At 49.3% G+C, this 21,933-nt stretch overlaps 1 long non-coding RNA gene across 2 annotated transcripts in view; it reads left to right on the forward strand.

Annotated features, from left to right (window-relative positions):
* The first annotated feature begins 259 nt into the window (after positions 1–259).
* The window catches only part of LOC138401135 (uncharacterized), a 101,052-nt gene continuing 79,378 nt past the window's right edge, over positions 260–21,933 (forward strand). The window contains exons 1-2 of one of the 2 annotated variants that reach the window (XR_011236419.1): positions 260–331; positions 683–768. This is a non-coding gene — a long non-coding RNA (uncharacterized lncRNA). Of the gene's footprint in view, positions 769–21,933 lie in introns of both variants that reach the window. The other variant, XR_011236417.1, reaches the window with a different exon arrangement.

Here is a 21,933-nt window from a genome sequence, read left to right on the forward strand (position 1 = left end):
GAATTTCTTTTAATTTTTTTTTGGTAATGAGAATCTGGTGGTGATAATTTCTTTCATTTTTTGGTCTGAAGAAGTTATTTTAATTTCTGTTTTGATGGTATATCAGATATAGCATCTGTTTGCTCCTGCCCTCTGGCGTCACACCCTGCGTGAGAGGACGTGGCTGCCAGTGAGTGAGGCCTTCCCGTGCCCAGACCTGTGGCCCCAGGGTGACTGCGACCTTCCCGTGCCCAGACCTGTGGCCCCGAGGGTGAGTGCGACCTTCCCGTGCCCAGACCTGTGGCCCCAGGGTGAGTGCGACCTTCCCGTGCCCAGACCTGTGGCCCCGAGGGTGAGTGCGACCTCCCCGTCCGAGCCCCGCGGGCACCGCCTTCCCGTGCGCAGCCGCCTGCTGAGGGGCGGCCGGTCCTCAGAGACCCGGGAGGGGCTCCGTGGGGACATGTGGAAACGGGGCCCCCGCAGTCTCCACCCCACCGAGGTCCCCCACGCCCAGGACGTGGTGGCCACGGGTGTGACGTCCACGCGGTGGCCTCTCCGCCCCAATGGGGTAGCAGCCTCTGAGCTGGACGTGGGTCTGGCTCAGCCTCTGTGAGGGAGGTCGCTGTCCTCTCTGTGTCACCGGCAGGGCGTTCAGGTGGTTGCTCATGAACGCAGTTTCCTTACAGTAATTTCATCCTTCCAGGGAACGTGGCGTCGCCGCGCAACGTCCTCTGTGTCCCGCCTTCAGAGTCTCCGGCGTCCTTGCCGTGTGAGGTCTGCTGCTTCACGGTGAGTCCTCCCGTGTGTTTGACGTGTGTTTTGCAGCAGCCACACGCTCCCAGCTCATCACCGTTAACCCCAAATCAGGAAATACACCTTCCTCCCTGACCGTCCCATCCACTAGGCCCGCTTCTCTGCCTTCCCGAACTGGGACAAAAATGTGTCTTTCCCTTCCTTTCCAGTTTTCTTTTCCGGGAACCGTTTCTGAGATTGTCCCTCAGTTTCCCAGCCTTGGCAGATCTAAAGGGCAGAGATGACTCCAAGGTGGGTGTGGGCAGTGTTTCCTCCTGAGCCGACGCAGACCCCACATTCCCGGCAGGAACACCCACTGTTCATGCCCTGCTCTCTCAGCGCGGCCCCCCAGGGGGAGCGCAGATCCCCCCTCACTGAGGGTCCCAACCTGACAAAGGCAAACAACGCTTCACAGACTCAAGTCTCGTCATGTCGCTCTCCTGATTTATAACTTTGCCAGTGGTTTCCTACTGGCCTTGGAGAGACAACACAGGCCTGACCATGGCCTGCAGACCCTGAGCGGTCCTGCCTGCTCCCCTCTCCCACGCGGGCTACCCCAGCTGCTTACAGTCTACCCTGCTCTCACTTTCAGGGACACAGCCGGGTTTTGGTGTCTCAGGGCTTTCATTCAGGTTCCCTCAACGCATCCACCCAGTGGACACCCTTAGCAAATTTTCCAAGGGTTTGCCCAGCGAGAGCCTTAAAGTCACAGCAGTTTGCAGTATCCAACAGTAGAGAAGTTGATAATTGATTTTTTCAAAAGACAAAAAAATCCATTATTTAGTGTATCATTTGTGAGACTCAGCTTCGATTTATATGTAGACCAAGGAAATAGTAGCTAAAAACAGTTTATAGTTTAGATCGTTAGTAAAGAAAAGTTAAATCTCACTGCCAAATGAAAGGCAAGTGGCCTAATTGGTCATGGAAATTTCATAAGAATTTACTGAGCCACGTTACCTTGCTGTGTTCTCCAGCCGTGTGTGTGCACATGTGTGTCCACCGGTTGCGAGGTACCTCAGGTTTGCACACTTATGTTTACATCACCAATCAATGTGACAAGGTCCTAGTCCATACTATGACGATGTATATAAATATTGGAAACCACCTTTTAAAACTTCACCATTTTTACCATTTGTAAGTATATAATTCAATGGGATGTCATACATTGGCCGTGTTGTGCAACCATCTATTTATTAATAGTACCAGATGTTTTTTTTCTTCCTCTGAAGGAAACTCTGAGTCCATTACAAAGTCACTCTCCTTTCCCGGTCCCCCAAGCCCCTGGCAAGCACTAATCTATTTTTCATTGCCATGGATTTGCCTGCTCTGGACATTTCATACAAACGGATTCATATAATATGTGGCCTTTTGTGCCTGGTTTCTTTCACTTAGGACGTTTTCAAGGCTCATCCATGTTGCAATATACATCAGCGCTTCATTCCTTTTTTCTGCATGATTAAAGACATACAGCATTCACCATTTTAACCATTTTAAAGTGCACACTTTAGTGGCATTAACCACATACACGTTTTTGTGTAACCATCACCACCATCCGTCTCCAGAATTTCTTTCATCTTCCCCAAGTGGAACCCTGTACTTGTTAAACACCCACTTTGTATTTTCTCTTCCCCCAGCCCTGGAAACTACTCCAGGTACCTCATAAGTAGAGCATACTCTATTTGTCCTTGTGTGCCTGGGTTGTTTCACTTAGCACGATGTTGTTACGTATGTCAGAATTTCCTCATTTTTAAGGCTGAATTATATTTCACTGTGTGGATGGACCACATTTTATTTATCTGCTCATCTGTCAGTGGACACTTGTGTTGCTTCCACCTTTTGGCACAGCGAATAATGCTGCCATGAACGCTGGTGTTCAATTCCCTGGTTTCAGTTCTTTTCAGTATATAGCCAGGAGTGGAATCACCGTGTTGTAAGTGAATTCCATGCTTAATTTTTGAGGTACTGCCATATTGTGTTCCATAACAACTGCTCCATTTCAGTTTTCTCTTTCCTTTTTATGGCTGAATAATATATCAGGTTATGATATATGTAATTTTGCTTATCCATCCATCTGTTGACAGAGGTTTGGGTTGATAGCACCTTTCAGCTATTGTGAACATGGCTGCTATAGATGTTCATGTACAAGATCTTGTTTGAACACTTGTTTTCTAATCTTTGGAGTATATACCTTGGAATGGAATTGTTGAGCTATGGTAATTCTACATGTAAATTTTTGAGGGAAGATTCATCTAGTTTACACACAGCCTGTACCATTTTATATTTCTACAAGCAGTGTTTAAGAGTATCCAGGTTTTCTGTGTCCTTGCCAACAGATATCTTTAATTTTTTTTTTTTTAACAATAGTCTTTCTAGTGTGTGAGAGTGGGTATGTCATTATGGTTGGAATTTGAATTTCCATTATAACTAATAACGTGTAGTATCTTCTTATGTGCTTGTTGGCCAATTGCTTATGTGTGTGTGTGTGTGTGTGTGTGTGTGTGTGTGTGTAGTGTGTATTTTAAGCTCTTTATCCATTTTGTTATTTGGTTGTTTGTCTTTTTCCTGTTCAGTCTTCAAAGCTACTTATATATTCTGGATAGCAGACCCTCATCGGATATATAACATGCCTCTGTGGGTTGTCATCTTACTTTCTTGGTGGTGTCTTTGGATTTCCAAAAGTTTTTAATTTTGAGGAAATTTTCTTTACTGGCTGTGCTTATGGTGTCAGTTCTAGGAAACCATTCTTACACCCAATGTTATGAAGGTTTTTCTCCATGTTTTCTTCTAGGGTTTGTGTTTTTACCTCTTACATTTTGGCCTGTGGACCATTTTGAGTTCACTTTTTCTGTGTGGTATGATGTCAGGGTACAGTTTCATTCCTGTGCATGTGGATAGTTGTCTGATGTCACTTGTGGAATTTAGGGACCTTAGGGCTGGCACACAATCAATTGACCATAGAGGCATGAATTTATATCTGGACCCTCAGTTCAACTTCGTTGTTGTATATGTGTACCTTCATGCCAGTATCATCCTGTTTTGATTGTTGTTGCTTTGTAGTACAATTTAAGATTTAAAATTGGGAAGTGTGAACTTCCAAGTTTGTCTTTCTTTTTCAAGAAGGTTTTGGTTATTTGTGTTCCCTTAAAATTCCATTTGAAGGCTGGGCACGGTGGCTCACGCCTGTAATCCTAGCACTCTGGGAGGCCGAGGCGGGTGGATCGCTCGAGGTCAGGAAGGTCAGGAGTTCGAGACCAGCCTGAGCAAGAGCGAGACCCGGTCTCTACTAAAAATAGAAAGAAATTATCTGGCCATCTAAAATATATATAGAAAAAATTAGCCGAGCATGGTGGCACATGCCTGTAGTCCCAGCTACCCGGGAGTCTGAGGCAGTAGGATCGCTTGAGCCCAGGAGTTTGAGGTTGCTGTGAGCTAGGCTGATGCCACAGCACTCACTCACGCAAGCCAGGGCAACAAAGTGACACGCTGTCTTAAAAAAAAAAAAAAAATTCCATCTGAATGTTAGGATCAGTTTGCCCATATTCTGCCGAGAGGCCTTTTTGGATTTTTGTAGGGATTGCATTGGGTTTGAGATCACCTGTGTAGTATGGCCATCTTAAAACATATTAAGTCTCCAGTTGATGAACGTGGAGTGTCTCGACATTTGTTTAGGTTTGCTTTAGCTTTTTTCAATAATGTTTTGTAATTTTCCACATACAGGTCTTGCACCTTTGTTAATTGTTTTCCCGAGTGGGTTATTTTTGTTGATATAATTCAAATGGAATTTTTGTCTTCATTTTATTTCCACGTTCTTGATTACCAGAGTACAGAAATAAAATGGATTTCTGTGTATTGAAATGTTGTTCTGTTACTTATCCGTTGTTGTTTGCTGGTTCAAATAATGTTTTTGAATTCTTTGGGATTTTCTATATTTAAGGTGATGTGATTTGGAATCTGTGAATAGATTTACTTTCCTTTCACGTATGGATGCCTTTTATTTCCCGTTCTTCTTTAATTGTTCTGTATAGAACTTTCAGTGCAATCTTATTTTTTTCTTTCAAAATACTAATTAAGGTGGTACAGGTATTTTTGTTACATGGCTGTCTTATGTCGTGCTGAAGTCAGAGGTGTTGGTATGTCCGTCATCAGAATATAGTGTTCATGTGGGCAAGTTTTTATCCTACACCCACTGTCCATTCCTCCCCCTTCTAGGTTTTCATGTCCTTTATATTGCCATGTGCCTCTGTGTATCCATGCAGTAGCTCCCACTTATTTGTGAGAACATATGGTGTTTGGTTTTCCATTCCCGAGATAGTTCACTTAGGGAAATGGTCTCCAGTTCCCCCCACATTGCTGCAAATGACATTATTTCATTCCCTTTTGTTTTTAGAGACAGAGTCTCCGTCTGGTGGCCGGGATAGAGTGCAGTGGCATGATCATAGCTCACTCCAACCTCACACTCTGGGCTCAAGTGATCCTCCTGTCTCAGCCTCCTGAGTAGCTGGGACTACAGGTATGTCCCACCATGCCTGGCTAATTTTTTTATTTTTTTAGAGACTGGATCTCGCTCTTGCTCAGGCTGGTATTTCATTCCTTTTTATGGCCAAGTAGTACACCGTGATATTTATACATGTATGTGTCTACACACACACACACACACACACACACAGATTTTTTCCCCTTATGAATTGAATGGCACTTAGGTTGATTCCACATCTTTGCAATTGTGAAGTGTGCTGTCCTAACCATTCTAGTGCATGTGTCTTTTGAATAAAATGGCTTCATTTCCTTTGAGTAGTTACCCAGGAGTGGGATTGCTGGATTGAATGGTAGGTCTACATTTCTTTCTTTGAGGATTGCCCATAATGTTTTCCATAGAGGTTCTACTAGTTTGCAGACCCAGCAGAGTATCAGCGCTCCTTTCTCTATGCTTCTGTGGCAGCATCTGTTGTTTTTTGTCTTTTTAATAATGGCTATTCTGATTGGGGTGAGATGGTATCTTATTGTAGTTTTAATTTGCATTTCTGTGATTAACGATGTTTAGCAGTTTTGCATGTTTTTTGGCAATTTGTCTATCTTCTTCTCAGAAACTTCTGTTCTGGTCTTTTGCCCACTTTTTGATGAGGGTGTTATTTTTTTCTTGCTGATTTGTTTGGGTCTTTGCATATTCTGAATATCATCTTTTGTCAGGTGCATAGTTGCAAATATTTTGTCCAATTCTGTAGGTTGTGTATTCACTGTGTTGATTATTTCCTTTGCTGTGCAGAAGTTTTCTAATTTAATTATTCCCATTGATTTATTTTTGTTGTTGCTATGTTTGTTTTTGGGGTCCTAGTCATAAATTCTTTGACTTGGCTGATGCCTAAAATGTTTTTCCTCCTTTTTTTCTAGAATTTTTATGGTTTCATGCTTTTCATTTAAATCTTCAATTCATCTTGAATTGATTTTTGTATATAGTGAGAGAGGGATCCTGTTTCTTTCTTCTTCATATGGATATCCAATTTTTCCAGCACTATTAATTGAATAGGCCTTCCTTTCCTCAGTGTATGTTTTGTGCTTTGTCAAAAATCAGTTGGTGCTAGGTAGATGGTTTTATGTCTAGATTCTCTATTTTGTTCCCTTGGATTAGTCACAGTTTTTTACACCAGGACTACGGTGTTTTGGTTACTATGGCCTTGTAGTATAATTTGACGTCAGGTAATGTCATACCTCCAGATTTGTTGTTGAGTATAATGTTGCGTGCAGAGGTGAAAGTGAGCATGTTTGCTTTGTCCCTGATCTTAGTGGCAAAAGCTGTGGTTAGGGGTTAGGGTTTTAGAGTTAGGGTTGCTGTTAGAGTTGGGATTGCGTCCTGCTAATAATTTGGTATCTTATGGTCACAAGAATTCTGTTTTGTTAGTCTTATGATCTCTGGTGTTTTTTTGTTTTTTTTTTTTTTTTTGGTTTGTTTTTAAACACAGATACTCGTCAATAATATCTAAACTCCTGAAACTCAGTTGTAAGGTTTCTCTGAGGTTTGCTTGGCCAAGAGGGGTCCATTCAGTTGGCATGGGGCTTAGGGTTTTATTTTAATTTACATTACCATGCTTTCACTAGTATAATTTAGTAATGCTTTCTTTATGTATGCATGGGAGGAAACAGCCAGGAAAAATGAGTAAATCTCCAAGAGGTGGCTCTGAGTTCAGGCTTACATACTACCTTCAAGTGAAACAAAGAAAGAATGGGTGTGGTGGGGGTCGGCAGTGGGGAGGTAACCAGGAAAAGCAAGGTAAGCAAGAGCAAGCATTGTTGTTCAGACTTAAGTGGTGCCTTTCGCATTGCTAAGAATCCCTCATGATTTAGTCATCCTTCTCTTCTTGGTATGAGAGGGAGACACCTTTGCAAATGGAAGTAGGTCTCCTTCACAGACGTAAATTTCCCTGACAAAAAGGTAACTTCTGGCCTGTTTTCAGAGCTTCTCCTGTTTTCAGAGCTTCTCCTGGGTATGAGAGGGAGACACCTTTGCAAATGGAAGTAGGTCTCCTTCACAGACGTAAATTTCCCTGACAAAAAGGTAACTTCTGGCCTGTTTTCAGAGCTTCTCCAGTGTCTCAAAATAATCAGCTCAAAATAATCCTTATGCTGGGCTGGGCATGTTGGCTCATGCCTATGATCCCAACACTTTGGGAGGCCAAGGCAGGAGGCTCCCTGGAGCCCAGGAGTTCAAGACTAGCCGAGGCAATGTAGCAAGGACCCATCTGTACACACACACAAAAAATTATTTGGCAGTGGTGGCTCATGCCTGTAGTCGCAGCTACTTGGGAGGCTGAGGATCTCTCCAGCCTGGAAGTTCAAGGTGGCAGTGATCTGTGTTTTGACCGGTGCCTTGCCCTCGACCAGCCGGTGCACCTCGCAGACCGCCTCCCGGGCGCTCCTGTCTTTGAATCTCTTCTTTCCGAGCTCCTCCAGCGCCTCCTGGAACTGCTCCAAGGTGATGGTCTGGCAGGACTTCCCCCTGTGGGCGGTGGCGGCTTAAGGCGGGGTCTGGAAGCTGACAGGGGGCTGAGGAGAGGAGATGGGACAGGAGGGGAACAGCCCCCAGCTAAGTCCAAAGCCAGCTTCAGCACCGAGAGGGAGGCTGGGCCCTGGGGCAAGGGGAGGTCCTTCTGCTCACCGAGGCACCTGCCAGCCGCTTGGGCCCCAGCTGCTCTGGGCTCTAGAGACCCCTGGTGGTCACAGTGAGGCCTGGGGACAGTGAAATGCAAAGACCACAGCAGTCTGGAGTCGGGGAAGGGAGGCTCCCTACTGCCCTTGGTGGGAGGAAGTGGCCGGCATCCCTGAAGAACTCGCCTCCCCGTGCTGCGTCCCCAAGCCCAGCGCTTCCCGGGTCCCCAGGGCCCGAGTGAACAGGCCCAGGGGAACAAAGGCCATTCAGAGGCTGTGGGTGCCCCGGGTGGCACCAAGCTCCCCACACCGGGTGTTCTCAGCTCTTCTGTCCGAGCCCAGCTGAGCACAGTGGGCCTGGGGCGATTGTTTGTGTTTCCGTCACAGCAGGCCACTCCTCCACCTCTCCTCGGGACGCTCCATGTGAGTGGCCACTTGTCATGGCTATGGCCGCTGCCCCAGACAGGGAGAGCTTCCCAGGGTGACACCAAGTAGGACTGGCTGTCTGTGCCTCCCCCGCACACCCAGCAGGAGCCACAGTGCTGTCCCCGCACCCTGCGGGCACAGGCCACTCAGGAGCCGGGCATGGCCAGGCTGCTGAGCTCTAGCCCAGCCCAGGAGCCCAGCATCAGGCTGCTCACTGGCCCAGAAGGTCGCTGGGACGGGGTCTCGGACCCCAGTGAGGCCCCAGCCCTGCGAGGGTGCCGGGTGTGCCGGCCCTTCATTCGGGCAACCTGGAGGCTGGAAGGGACGAAGCCCCGCAGGTCTCCTTCACTGTTCCCGAGGAAGTGAGAGGAGAAGGGAGGAGCTGGTGTCCCGAGCAGGTGTCCCCAGGACATCTGCACACGCCCAAGGACAGCCCTCGCCAGGGAGCACACCCCGGGACCCCACTGCTCGCCAGAAACAGGTGTGGCCTCGGACCTGATTGGAGACCAGAGGTGGGTAATGGACGGGACAGGATAGGTGGGAGAGAGAAGTCCGGGCAAGGAGCCTTCCAGGAAGGGAAACTGAGGAAGGCAGGAAGGCAGGCCTGTGGCAGGGGCGGCTGGTGGGCATCTTCCACCCCCAGCCCCTCAGAAGAAGATATGGATGCGCAGGGCTTCCCTGGCCCACAGAGGCCTCCCGGCACCCAGCCGCCTGGGCGCCCTCAGTCCCCAGGAACCGCACTTGGGGCTGAGAACAGGCTCACGGCAGGGGTGACCGGTGGAGCCACCTGCACCCAGACCTAAGGTGAGAAAGCAAGGACAGCCTCTCCTTCTCAGGTTGTGGGGGCCAAGAGGAGACCCTGCCAGGTCACATGGCAATGCCCTGTCCCTGTGAGGGAGCATCAGGATGGGAAGGTGGAACGTTCCAGCACTTGAGTCACCCACCAAGGTTGTCCTCACTGGCCTGTTATCCAGCCCACGGATGCCCGGGCACCCGGGACGCCCAGGAGCACCAGTTAACATCACTAGGCGGCCACAGAGATGGGACGGAGCAGCAAGAGAGCGCGAAGACCTGTCTGCAGGTGGCACTGTGGCCCCAGGCCCGCGCTTGAGACCCACAAAGGCAGCAGAGGACATCGGATGCTGAACCGGAGAAGGGGTGAGGGGTGCTGGCGTCCAACAGGCCGTGCCGCCTGTGAGGACCAGCACTGATGCCTCGGGAACCTGGGGGCAGCGTGGCCCCCACAGTGGCCGGGCCTCAGCTTCCTCTCAGCCCCTCTGGGGTCGCTTCTGCAGCCGCCGCCCAGACTGACCCTAACTCTTGCTGTTCTGAGAAGTCCCCTCCAGAGCGCAGGCAAGGCACAGAGCAGGAGAGCACGCGAGGGTGGGGTCACACCGGGCCAGTCCTGTGACTCAGTTTCTTTTTACATCCGTTGTGGCTGGCTGCGCTTTCTTTATGGCCCACGGAGCCCTGGGCACTTGCCTTCTGGAAGTTAGTATTGACACTATAAACCAGGTAGTGAAAAGATCACCCTGGTTGTGTTCCTTTTACCATTTTAGTCAAAAGGTGACTCAGTGGTCCGTTTTTCAAAACGAGTACAAATGCTCTTGACATAAATTCAGTGATTTTATCAGTAGAATCACAGCTAGAGGTGGCCTTGGCTTCGGGAGCAGAATTATTCCAGGGCAGGCAGACAGTCGCCATCCAGGGAGCTAAGCGAGTCCCCTGCCCAGAGGAGAACCAGGCCGGCCGTGCAGCACCACCGGAAAGCCCGGCCCCGCTCCCAGACGGGGCCCCGGTGTCACGCCAGGAGCAGCCAGCTCATGAAGACCAGTCCTGACTATCTGGGAACAGAATTGATTTTAGATGGCAGGTGTGTCATTTCCTAGCAGGCAGTCAGCTCAGTCTGCACTTAGAAAATCACCTAAAATAGTGGCATAGGGCCTTGCTCAGCTAGGAAAATTAGATCCTGGTTTGGGAATTAGTGGCCCTTCACCAGCCATGGCCACCGGACCAGTGCGCCCTTTGACCCTGCTCTGGGCTCTTGGTCCATTGACAAGACCTGGACAACGTCCACAGATTTACCTTCCAGTTTTTAAGGACTGATTCGCCATCAGTGAACAAACTTCTTCACAGAAGTTGTGTTTGGAAAACCGGGTGGCTTAAACAACAGGAGCTTCCTGTCTTCCAGCCAGCAGGCCAGACGTCCAGGGCCATGTGCCCCCTGGAGGCTCCAGGGAAGGACCCTTCCTTGTCTCCAGCGTCTGGTGGCTCCCTGCATCCTGGGCTTGTGTCCTCCAGCTCCTCCTCTGTTCTGTGCTCATGGGGCCTCCTCCTGGGGTGTCTGTTATAAGGACACTTGTCACTGGATTTAGGGGCCCCCATCTCAAGATGATTAACTTAATTACTTCTACAAAGACCCTATTTTAAAATAAGTTCCTATCCTGAGGTTCCTATGGAGGCGAATTTGGGGGACGCTATGACACCAGCTCTACCAGTGGCACGAGTAGTTGCCAGGGGTGTTCATCGGAGGGCCAGGTCCCCAACTGCCCTGCTCAGCTCCCTGCCCAGGGTCCGTGTGCATAGCTGGGAGCTCAGAGGTCCCCACAGGAGGCCGGCTCTCGAGGGTGCCCATTCCCCTGCCCTCTGCTCACACCTGAGCTGGCTGGGCCGGGCCCACTCCCCGCCTGTCAGGTTCTGGACTCTGGGGCTGGCCTTGCACCTCCTGAGAGAGACAGAGACAAGAGAGTGAGGGAGACAGAGAGCAGGGAGAGACAGAGAGCAGGGGAGACAAAGAGGCGGAGATGGACACACACGCAGAGGAGGGAGGGGGCAAGTAGGAGGTGTGGCCACCTGGGTGGCACAGAGACACCACAGGGAGTGCCACCACGACATCTTGGGAGTGCCACCTGCCCTGGAGCTCCGTGGATGGAACTGACTCAGTTTGACCAAAGGATGGTCACGGAGCCCCACTGTCCTCCCCAACCATGTGAACCTGGTAGAAAGTCCCAGGACCTTCCTGAACCAGCAGGATCTACACAGCCAGGTGTGGGGCAGGCCCTGGTGGGACCAAGCCTCCCAGGGAAGCCCAGAGAGGGGAGCTGGGGGACCTGTGTCCACACCTGTCCTACTCTTCCACCCTCTGCAGCAGTGGGGTGGGGAGGGGGCAGCTCTCCCTCCTGGAAGCCTCTCTGGCTGACCGGGCACTGGGCTACTGCTTTCGGCCAGGAGGGTGTCAGGACGCTGACTTGGCAGCGGGGTGGGGTGTGGCTGTGGGGTGCAGGAGTCTCGGGGACACAGGGCTCCTGGGCAGCTCCCTGTGCCCAATCCACAGATATGGGACTGTGCAGGGGCTAAGGGGCTTCTCCTCGCCCCCCAGGCCCTGCAGGCCCCTCTCTGTCCCTTCTGCATGGTCTGACTCCTCCCTCAGCGTTCACCCCCCTCCCCCACCAGGGGGCTCCGGGGTTTGGAGTTTCATTCCAGGTGGCCTGGGGCTGCTGGCAGTGGGCGGTCGGTCATGCTTGGCCACAGCAACGCCTGGACGTCTGTTCAGCCTCTCCCTGGAGAGGCAGCACCATTCACACCCTCCCTCTCCGCAGAGCCAAGGCAGGACCAGCCCATCGGACACCACCCAGCCCACAGCACACCTGGCCCCTGGCCCTGGGGTTTGGCGTCCCGCAGCCTCGGGCCTGCTGAGCCCCTCCCAGGGTCCTGGCCCAGGGCAGGCTCTGTCCTCAAGCGGCAGTGTCAGGGCCCTCTCACTGGAGCCACGTGGGGATCGAGCAGCCAGATGCCACAACAGGGGTCTCTCGACCTAGTTCATGTTTTGGGCACAGACCACCCAGCTCAGCACCTCGCCTGCCTGGTTCCAGCCCTGCCTGTGTTCCTGGGTCTCCCCAACATGCCCCATCATTTTATTTGGAGTGGGCAGCTGCTGGGGGTCGGGGAGCTGAGGCAATATGGCAGCGATCAAAGCTCCTGCTTGTGAGCACTTGTGAGCACCTTGCGAAGCACCTCAAAATCCATCAGGGACACAAAAGCCAAACTCAGGAGACGCTCGAGACACACGTGGGGGCCTCTGACCCTGGCAGGCGGGGACTTAGTGAGAATTGGCTGGCAGCAGGGCAGACAGCTGACCCTCAACATTGAAAGGCTCAGAGTACATGCAGTAGGCTCACAGCAGGCCAACAGCCCCCCACGTGCTGGGACTGCGAGCTGGCCTGACGCCTGCCAGCCTCAAGATGCCTAGGCCCCTGGAGAGGAAGCTACCTATGCTAGAGCGCCGGCCTGGCCAAGCAGGGTCCTGGTGGGAAGTAGCAGAGGGGAACAAGGGGAAGTGGCCCCTGGGACGTTCCAAAGTCCAGCCAAGGACACCGGCAGGAGGCAGTGGGGAGCTGTGCGGGTTGCAGGCAGGGACGCCACGTGGCAGAGGAAGCTGGCACAGCTGGCAGCTTTCAAGCTGCATCTCAAAAGGCCACCAGCAGGGGTCCCAGTGGGGACTCAGGGTCCCTGGCCTTGAGCAAGGATACTCAGCTGGAGTGTGTTGGCTCCCTAGTGTCCCAGGGGGCCAGAGGATGGGCCCTTTGATGAGCGGGAGCTGAGCAGCCTCTGCCGGGCACCGCTACCGTGCAGCCCACTGCGGAGCGAGAGAGTTCCGTGCCCTCAGGGCTCCAGTAGCTCCCGTGCAGCCCGGGCAAGGATGAGCTGCAGCCTGAGCGGGAGGCCTGGGGAGGGTGAAGAGCGGGGCTGGGCGGGCCTGCGGGTATGGACAGCTGGGGGAAAACCTGTGGGACCCCTGCGTGTCGGGAACAGAAGTTCCCTAAAAAGGAGTTTGGAGGAAAGAGACTCATTCCAGAGACCCCGCATTCCGTGTGATAGGGTGGCCGTTCCTAGAGCACAGGGAAGGCTCAGGTCACACAGCAGAAGTTCCCACCCAGGCTCCGATCAGGTTCATTATACAAAGCAGGGATTCACTGGCTTGGTCGGATTGATCAGTGCAGCTGAGTCTGATTGGTCAGTGTGGCTGCATCCTGATTGGTCAATGTGGTTGAAGCTCATTGGTCAGTGTGGCTGAGTCCTGACTACTAAGTGTGGCTGAATCTGATTGGTCAGTGCTGCTGAGTCCTCATTGGTCAAGGTGGCTGACTCTGAATGCTCAATGCGGCTGCGTCTGATTATTCAGTGAGGGTGAATCTGATTGGTCAGTGTGGCTGAATCTGATTGGTCAGTGCTGCCGAGTCCTCATTGGTTAACGTGGCGAGTCTGAATGTTCAGTGCGGCTGCCTCTGATTAGTCACTGTGGCCGAATCTGATTGGTCAGTGATGCCAACTCCATCTTGGTGAACGTGGCTGAGTCTGAATGCTTAATGCGGCTGTGTCTTATTAGTCAGTGTGGCTGAGTCCTGAGTAGTCAGTGTGGCTGAATCTGATTGGTCAGTGCTGCTGAGTCCTCATTGGTCAACGTGACTGAGTCTGAATGCTGAATGCGGCTGCGTCTCATTAGTCAGTGTGGCTGAATCTGATTGGTCGGTATAGCTGAGTCCTGACTAGTCAATGTGGCTGAATCTGATTGGTCAGTGATGCTCAGTCCTCATTGGTCAACGTGGCTGAGGCTGAGTGCTCAATGCAGCTGCATCTCATTAGTGAGAGTGGCTGAATCTGATTGGTCAGTGCGGCTGAGTCCTGACAAGTAAGTGTGTCTGAATCTGATTGGTCAGTGATGCCGAGTCCTCATTGGTTAACGTGGCTGAGTCTGCATGCTCAATGCGGCTGCGTCTGATTAGTCAGTGTGGCTGATTCTGATTGGTCAGTGTGGCTGAATCTGATTGGTCAGCGCTGCTGACTCCTCATTGGTCAACGTAGCTGAATCTGAATACTGAATATGGCTTCGTCTCATTAATCAGTGTGGCAGAATCTGATAGGTCGGTGTGACTGAGTCCTGACTAGTCAGTGTGGCTGAATCTCATTGGACAGTGCTTCTCAGTCCTCATTGGTCAATGTGGGTGAGTCTGAATGCTCAATGTGGCTGTGTTTGATTGGTCAATTTGGATGAGTCCTGATAAGTCAGTGTAGCTGAATCAGATTGGTCAATTTAGATGAGTCCTGATTGGTCAACGTGGCTGCATCTGATTAGTGAGTGTCGTTGAATCTCATTTGTCAGTGTGGCTCAGTCCTGACAAGTAAATGTGGCTGATTCTGATTGGTCAGGGCTGCGGAGTCCTCATTGGTCAACGTGGCTGAGTCTGAGTGCTCAATGCGGCTGCGTCAGATTAGTCAGTGTGGCTGAATCTGATTGGTCGGTGTGGCTGAGTCCTGACTACTCTGTGTGGCTGAATCTGATTGGTCGGTGTGGCTGAGTCCTGACTACTCTGTGTGGCTGAATCTGATTGCTCAGTGCTGCCGAGTCCTCATTGGTTAACGTGGCTGAGTCTGCGTGCTCAATGGGGCTGTGTCTGATTCGTCAGTGTGGCTGAATCTGATTGGTCAGTGTGGCTGAATCTGATTGGTCACTGCGAAGGAGTTCTAAATGGTCTGTGAGACTGAGTCCTCATTGGTCAACGTGGCTGAGTCTGAACGCTCCATGCGTCTGAGTCAGGTTGGCTAATTCAGCTGAGTCTGATTGGTTTATTTGGCTGAGTCCTGATTGGCCTGTGAGGCTGAAGCTGATTCGTCAATTTGGCTAAGTCTGATTGGTCAGTGCTGCTGAGTTCTGATTGGTCAAAGAGGCTGAGTCTGAAAGCTCAATGTGGCTGCGTCTGATTAGTCAGTGTGGCTGAATTGATTGGTAGGTGTGGCTGAGTCCTGACTAGTCAGTGTGGCTGAATCTGATTGGTCAGTACTGCTCAGTCCTCAATGGTCAACGTGGCTCAGTCTGTATGCTCAGTGCGGCTACGTCTGATTACTCAGTGTGGCTGAATCTGATTGGTGAGTGCGGGTGAGTCCTCATTGGTCAACGTGGCTGAGTCTGATTGCTCAATGCAGCTGAATCTGATTTGTCAGTGTAGTTGAGTCGTGACTAGTCAGTGTGGCTGAATCTGATTCGTGAGTGCGGCTGAACCTGATGAGTCAGTGTGGCTGAATCTGATTGGTAAGTGTGGCTGAATCTGATTGGTGAGTGCGGGTGAGTCCTCATTGGTCAACGTGGCTGAGTCTGAGTGCTCAATGCGGCAGAGTCTGATTATTTAGTGTGGCTGAATCTGATTGGTCAGTGTGCCTGAGTCTTGACTAGTCAGTTTGGGTGAATCTGACTGGTGAGTGCGGTGAGTCCTGATTGGTCAACGTGGCTGAGTCTGAGTGCTCAATGCGGCAGAGTCTGATTATTTAGTGTGGCTGAATGTGATTGGTCAGTGTGGCTGAGTCCTGACTACTCAGTGTGGCTGAATCTGATTGGTGAGTGGTGCTGACTCCTCATTGGTGAACGTGGTGAGTCTGAATGCTCAATGCGGCTGCGTCTGTTTAGTCAGTGTTGCTGTATCTCATTGGTCAGTGTGGCTGAGTCCTGACTAGTCAGTGTGGCTAAATCTGATTGGTCCGTGCTGCCGAGTACTCATTGATCAACATGGCTGAGTCTGAATGCACAATGCGGCTGCGTCTGATTAGTTAGTGTTGCTGAATCTGATTAGTCACATTGGATGAGTCCTGGTTGGTCAACGTGGCTGCGTCTGATCAGTGAATTTCGCTTAATCTGATTGTTCATTGTGACTGAGTCCGGACTACTGAGTGTGGCTGAATCTGATTGGTCAGTGCTGCTGAGTCCTCATTGGTCAACGTGGCTGAGTCTGAATGGTAAATGCGGCTGCGTCTGATTAGTCAGTTTGACTGAACCTGATTGGTCAGTGTCGATGAGTCCTGACTAGTGAGTGTGGCTGAATCTGATTGGTCAGGGAGGCTGAATCCTGACTAGTCAGTGTGGCTCAAACTGATTGTTCAGTGCTGCTGAGTCCTGATTGCTCAACGTGGCTGAGTCTGAATGCTCAATGCAGATGTGTCTGATTAGTCAGTGTGGTTGAATCTGATTGGTCAGTGCAGCTGAACCTGATTGACTAATGCGGCTGAATCTTATTGGTCACTGTGGCTGAATCCTGAATGGACAATATGGCTGAATCTAATTGGTCAGCGCTGCTGAATCCTGATTGGTCAATGTGGCTGAGTCTGATTCGTCATTGTGGCTTAGTCCCGATTAGTTAGAGTGGCTAAATCTGATTGGACAGTGTTGCGGAGTCCTGAGTAGTAAGTGTCGTTGAATCTGATTGCTCAGTACTGCTGAGTCTGATCAGTCAGTGTGGCTCAATCTGATTGGTCAGTGCTGGTGAGTCCTGATTGGTCAGTGTGGCTGAGTCCTCATTGGTCAGTGCAGCTGAGTCTGATTGGATAATGCAGCTGAGTCTGACTGGTTAATGCAGCTGAGTCTGATTGGTGAAACTGAAACCTGATAGGTCCGTGCAGCTGAGTAATATTGGTCAATGCAGCTGAGTCTCATTGGTCAGTGCAGCTGAATCTGATTGGGCAGTGCAGCTGAGTTCTGACTGGCCAGGGCAGCTGAGTCTGATTGGTAAATTTGGCTGAGTGTCATTGGTCAGTGTGCCTGAGTCCTGATTGGTAAACGTGGCTTAGTCTCATTGGTCATTGCGGCTGAGTCTGATTGGTCAGTGAGGCTGAGTCCTCATTGGTCATTGCGGCTGAGTCTGATTGGATAATGCAGCTGAGTCTGATTGGTGAAGCTGAGTGGTGATTGGTCCGTGTGGCTGAGTCTGATGGTCAATACAGATGAGTCTGATTAGTCAATGCAGCTGAGTCTGCTGGTCGCTGTGGGTTACTTCTAATTGCTCAATGCAGCTGAGTCTGATTGGTCAATGCAGCTAAACCTGATTGGTTAGGGTGGCTGAGTCCTGATTGGTCAATGAGGCTGAGCCCTGATGGGTCAGTGTGGCTGAGTCTGATTGGACAATTGGGCTTACTTCTGACAGGTCAAATTGGCCGAGTGTGCTCTGTCAGCGTGGCTGAGTCTGATTGGTCAGTGCGGCTCAATTCTGATTGGTCAGTGTGGCTGAATGTCATCGGTCAGTGTGGCTAAGTCCTTATTGGTCAATGTGGCTGAGTCTGATTGCTCAACGCGACTCAGTCCTGATTAGTTAGTGTTGCTGAATCTGATTGGTCAGTGTGGCTGGGTCCTGACTAGTCAGTGTGTCTGAATCTCATTGGTCAACGTGGCTGCGTCTTGATTGGTCAACGTCGCTCAGTCTGATTGCTCCATGAGGCTGAGTCAGAGTAATCAGTGTGGCTGAATCTGATTGGTCAGTGTCGCTGAGTCCTGACTAGTCAGTGTGGCTGAATCTGATTGGTCAGTGCAGCTGAACCTTATTAGTCCATCCGGCTCAGTCTGATTGCTCAATGCATCTGAGTCCTGATTAGTCAGTGTAGCTGAATCTGATTGGTCAGTGCGGCTGAACCTGATTGGTCAATCCGGCTGAGTCTGATTGCTCAATGCAGCTGTGTCGTGATTAGTCAGTGTGGCTGAATCTTATTGGTCAGTGTGGCTGATTCCTGAGTAGTATGTGTGGCTGAATGTGATTGGTCAACGTAGCTGAATCTGATTGGTCTGTGCGGCTGAGTCCTGATTGGTCAAAGTGGCTGAGTCTGATTGCTCAAAGTGGCTGCGTCTGATTAGTCATTGTGGCTGAATATGATTGGTCAGTTCGATTGGTCAATGGAGCTGAGTCCTGATTTGTCCTTTCAGCTGAGTCCTGATTGGTCAATGCAGCTGAGTCTGATTGGTCAGTATGACTTATTTCTTATTGCTCAATGCAGCTGAGTCTGATTGGTTAATGCAGTTGAGTGTGATTGGTCAGTGTGGCTGAGTCTGATTGGTCAGTGCAGCTGAGTTCTAATTGCTTAATGCAGCTGAGCTCCAGACATGCTAAAGCTGATCTTAGGCTCAGGTTTCTGAGTGCGGTGTGGGCACAGAGCGGACGCGGCCTCTAGTCAGCAAATGGCCTTGGGACTCCATGTTAAAATCAGACCCTGCAGTTGCTTGGGGTCCGTCTTGAAGGATGGGCTTTCAGGCACAAATTTGTCCACATTCTGCCTCTGAGCCGGACCCGTCCGGAGCAGCGGCTGCAGCCGGCCTAGTCCCCCTAGTCCACGGGGGACCCCAGCGGCAGCAGAGGGGGCCGGGAAGGGCCATGAGCCATGTGCCTGGGAAGCGCCCAAGAGCCTGTGAAATACGGATCGGTTCTGGGTGGCGTCCGCTGTGGGTCGGCTGTGGAGAGTTGGCCGGCGCGGTCGGGGGCCTCCGGCAGAGGCCTGTGAGAACGGCTGAGGCAGGGTGGGGAGGACTCCGAGCCCAGCCCGGATGCCAGGAGACTCATTAGGGCCCAAGGGGTGGGACACGGACAGGACCTGGAAACAGCTGAGGACGGGAAATTGAGTCCAGTGCGTCGGACCAGGGCCGGGAGGCTTTCTGAAGACGCGTGTGTCAGAGCGTCGCTGCCACAAGATCTTAGGTTTGTCACGTGACCCAGGTGCGGCGGGAGTGTGGGCAGCGGCAGCGATGTCACCTGGCAGCGGGGCTGCGACAACCCGCGAGGGCATCTGGGAACCGCCGCTGCGCCCTGGTGGCTTCGGCAGCTCTGTTCACGGCATGGGAAAGGTTTCTGACCACACGGTCATCCCAAGCAGAACCTCGTCCAACGCAGGACCGCAGAAACCTTCCCCATCTCGCTTCTTCACTGGGGTCGACTCCTGGGGTGAATCGCGTCCTGGGGAGTGTACACAACTGTCATCTTCACAACCTGAGGGTTGTCGTCGGTGTTGGATTGTGCCCAGACTCCCACGTAGCTCTTACGGAGCAGGGTGGGTAGTGGTGGCGAGGCTAACTGAATAGATGGGAATTTGGGTAAAAGCCGTTGTGTGGCAAAGTCTCCTGGTGAAAATAACTCAAGCGTTATTTCCCCTAGTTGGGAGAAGGAAGTATGGGCCTGGTAGGTTTTTAAGAAGTCCCTGTCCAGGAGATGTATGGGGGCTGTCACGAGGGGTCCTAGTTGGAGGATAGGTTGAGATTTAGGAACTGTCATAGATTCGTTGGCCACTCCAACCATCTAGATGAATTCAGAACCCCAGGGAGGGCACAGAGACAGTGTGTCGGGGCTAAGGATAGACAGCATAGCCCCAGTGTCACCCACACCTCCAATCTTCATATCTAACTCCTCTCCAATCTGAATATTTAATTCTCTTAGTTGGTTAATCTGGATAGGGGTCGTGTTCCATGAATGGCCCTGGAGTATCCCTGCTTTGCTGGTGGGCAAGATCCTGGGGACTTTAGCAGGATTTAGTTGTAGCCAAATATTGGAGGAAATCAGGGGATTTAGGATCCATTCCAGGCCACAGGTAGATACAAGGACTTGAACTCAGTGCACAGGGCTTCAATCTACTAGCAGGTATGCTTTAGTTTTCCTTAGAAGCATGATTTTCTCTGTCCACGTTGATCATACAGGAATCTTGGATTTTAGAACTTCTTGAGAGGAGGAAGCCAAACCAAGGCAGGCTTTAGGTTTTACTTATAGTCTTAAGGTTCTCGGACCTGCCAGGAAGTGACAATTTTTACTCATTCACTGTAAGGCTGGGAACACTGGCATTTTGTGCATATTCTTAAATATGACACTTCAGTCAAATCCTTGGCAATATGGCCAGTGTTTCCAATTGTATCCTGCTTGTAAAGAGACAGCATATTTTTATTGAACTTATATAAATAAAGATAAGGATATTCACAAATACTTCTGGAATTTTGAGGGAATCAAGTAGGGAGAAAAAGCAAAAGCTTTCATCTTTGTTCACAAAAGGATACTTTACAAAATTCTTGCAGACTATACAGAGCTTATGAAAGAAAATTTCCTTGGCTCTGGAAAACATTTAGGTAAAGAACCAACATTTTAAATAAAGGCATAAAAGCAGTATTCTTATCAATTACTTAGTTTCATGTAATCAAGATTGTTTTTCTCAATCTTGATTAACAATTTTGGACTATAGCTGATTGAAAATGCTTCCATCAAAGAATTTAAAATAATAACTGTGGAAACCCAGAACAGCCATGGTCAAAAGTCTAATGAGAGTTTACAATTGGCAAGAAAATTTAGGTATTTCTGTGGCATATAACAGTTTAACATAGTAATCATAATGACTGATAGCACATAACACAACACATTAGAATTTTCAGAATCACATATTTTTGGAATACATTTTAATAACACATTTACACAAATATGACTAAGTTACATATCATTTTTATTTGGCAATGCTTCCTGTATGATTTACCAAATTAGCCTAATAGTTTAATATCTCCACAAGAAGAGATATACATTCTTTGATGCTCTTCTGGGGTCCAACTGGAAAATCCCAAAGTTAATTTTAGGTCAAAAAGATTTAATTTAGGATTTTGATCCCAGGAAAACCTGCCAAAGATGTTAAAAGGTTTGAGGTACTTCACTAAACAGAGTCATGGGTCACTAACAGACTCAGATAACTTTTGTTTCTTTGAAATAAGAAGTCAAAAATATATGAGTCTAAACTCTTATTCAATTAATGTTCAATTACTGTTTTAGAATTATCTTAATTGGGTAATATCTATATATGCAATGAATATTCATCATTTAACTTCACTTAGTAAAACTCTAAGGGTATATTTACTTAAAATATTTGAGAAACCTCCCCAAGTAAACATATTACAAAATATAACCATTATCAAAAATTTATTTACAAACTTTTTCCCTAGCCACATCTACCCAATTTATTCATTCTTAACAATTATGCCTGGAAAATTTCATGAGACATCAGACAAATATAGCCATCATCCCAGGCTAAATTTTCATGCCAGGAAAGCATCATAAAAGTAAGAAACTTAAAGTTAAATATATGCATATTTAGCTGAAGACCTGGCCATTCCCATCAAACCAATATTAGACCAGTATCATCTGCCAAAATATTACTAAGTCCTGTGCATTTGAAAAGCACCTGGCTTATTTGCATAATTTATGAATACTCATTTATTTATAAGCCAATTTGGTACTATGGACGATATACAAACAGACCTTTGTAGACAGTCCCATTTGTTGAAGCTGTCATTTCTCCCCATCCAATTATCTTGATATCCTTGTTTAAAATTGATCGACCATAAATGAAAGGTTTAAGTCTGGACCTCTATTCTGTTCCACTTGTCTGTAGGTCCATTTTTATGTCAGTATCACACTGTCTTTATTGCCATAGCTTTGTAGTAAAATTGGATGTCTGGTTGTGTAAGTTCTTCAATTTTGTTCTTTTTCAAAATTGTTTTGGCTGGTATATTGTCTAGATGCTCTGAATTTCCATACACACGTTAGGATCAGCTTGTGATTTCCACTAAGAAAAGGCGCTGCGAGGGTTCAGTAAGGATCCTGGTTAGTCTGTAGATCAGTTTAGGGGAAAACTGCTCCTTAACAATACTGTAGATCTTTCCATTTAATAGACTGTCTTCAACTTCTCTTAGCCATGGTTTACAGCTTTGAGGGTATATATTTCCACCAATGCTGTTAAATTTATTCTTTTGGTAATATTATGAATAGAACA

This window comes from Eulemur rufifrons, chromosome 20, assembly GCF_041146395.1.
Source record: "Eulemur rufifrons isolate Redbay chromosome 20, OSU_ERuf_1, whole genome shotgun sequence".
Classification (NCBI taxonomy): domain Eukaryota; kingdom Metazoa; phylum Chordata; class Mammalia; order Primates; family Lemuridae; genus Eulemur; species Eulemur rufifrons.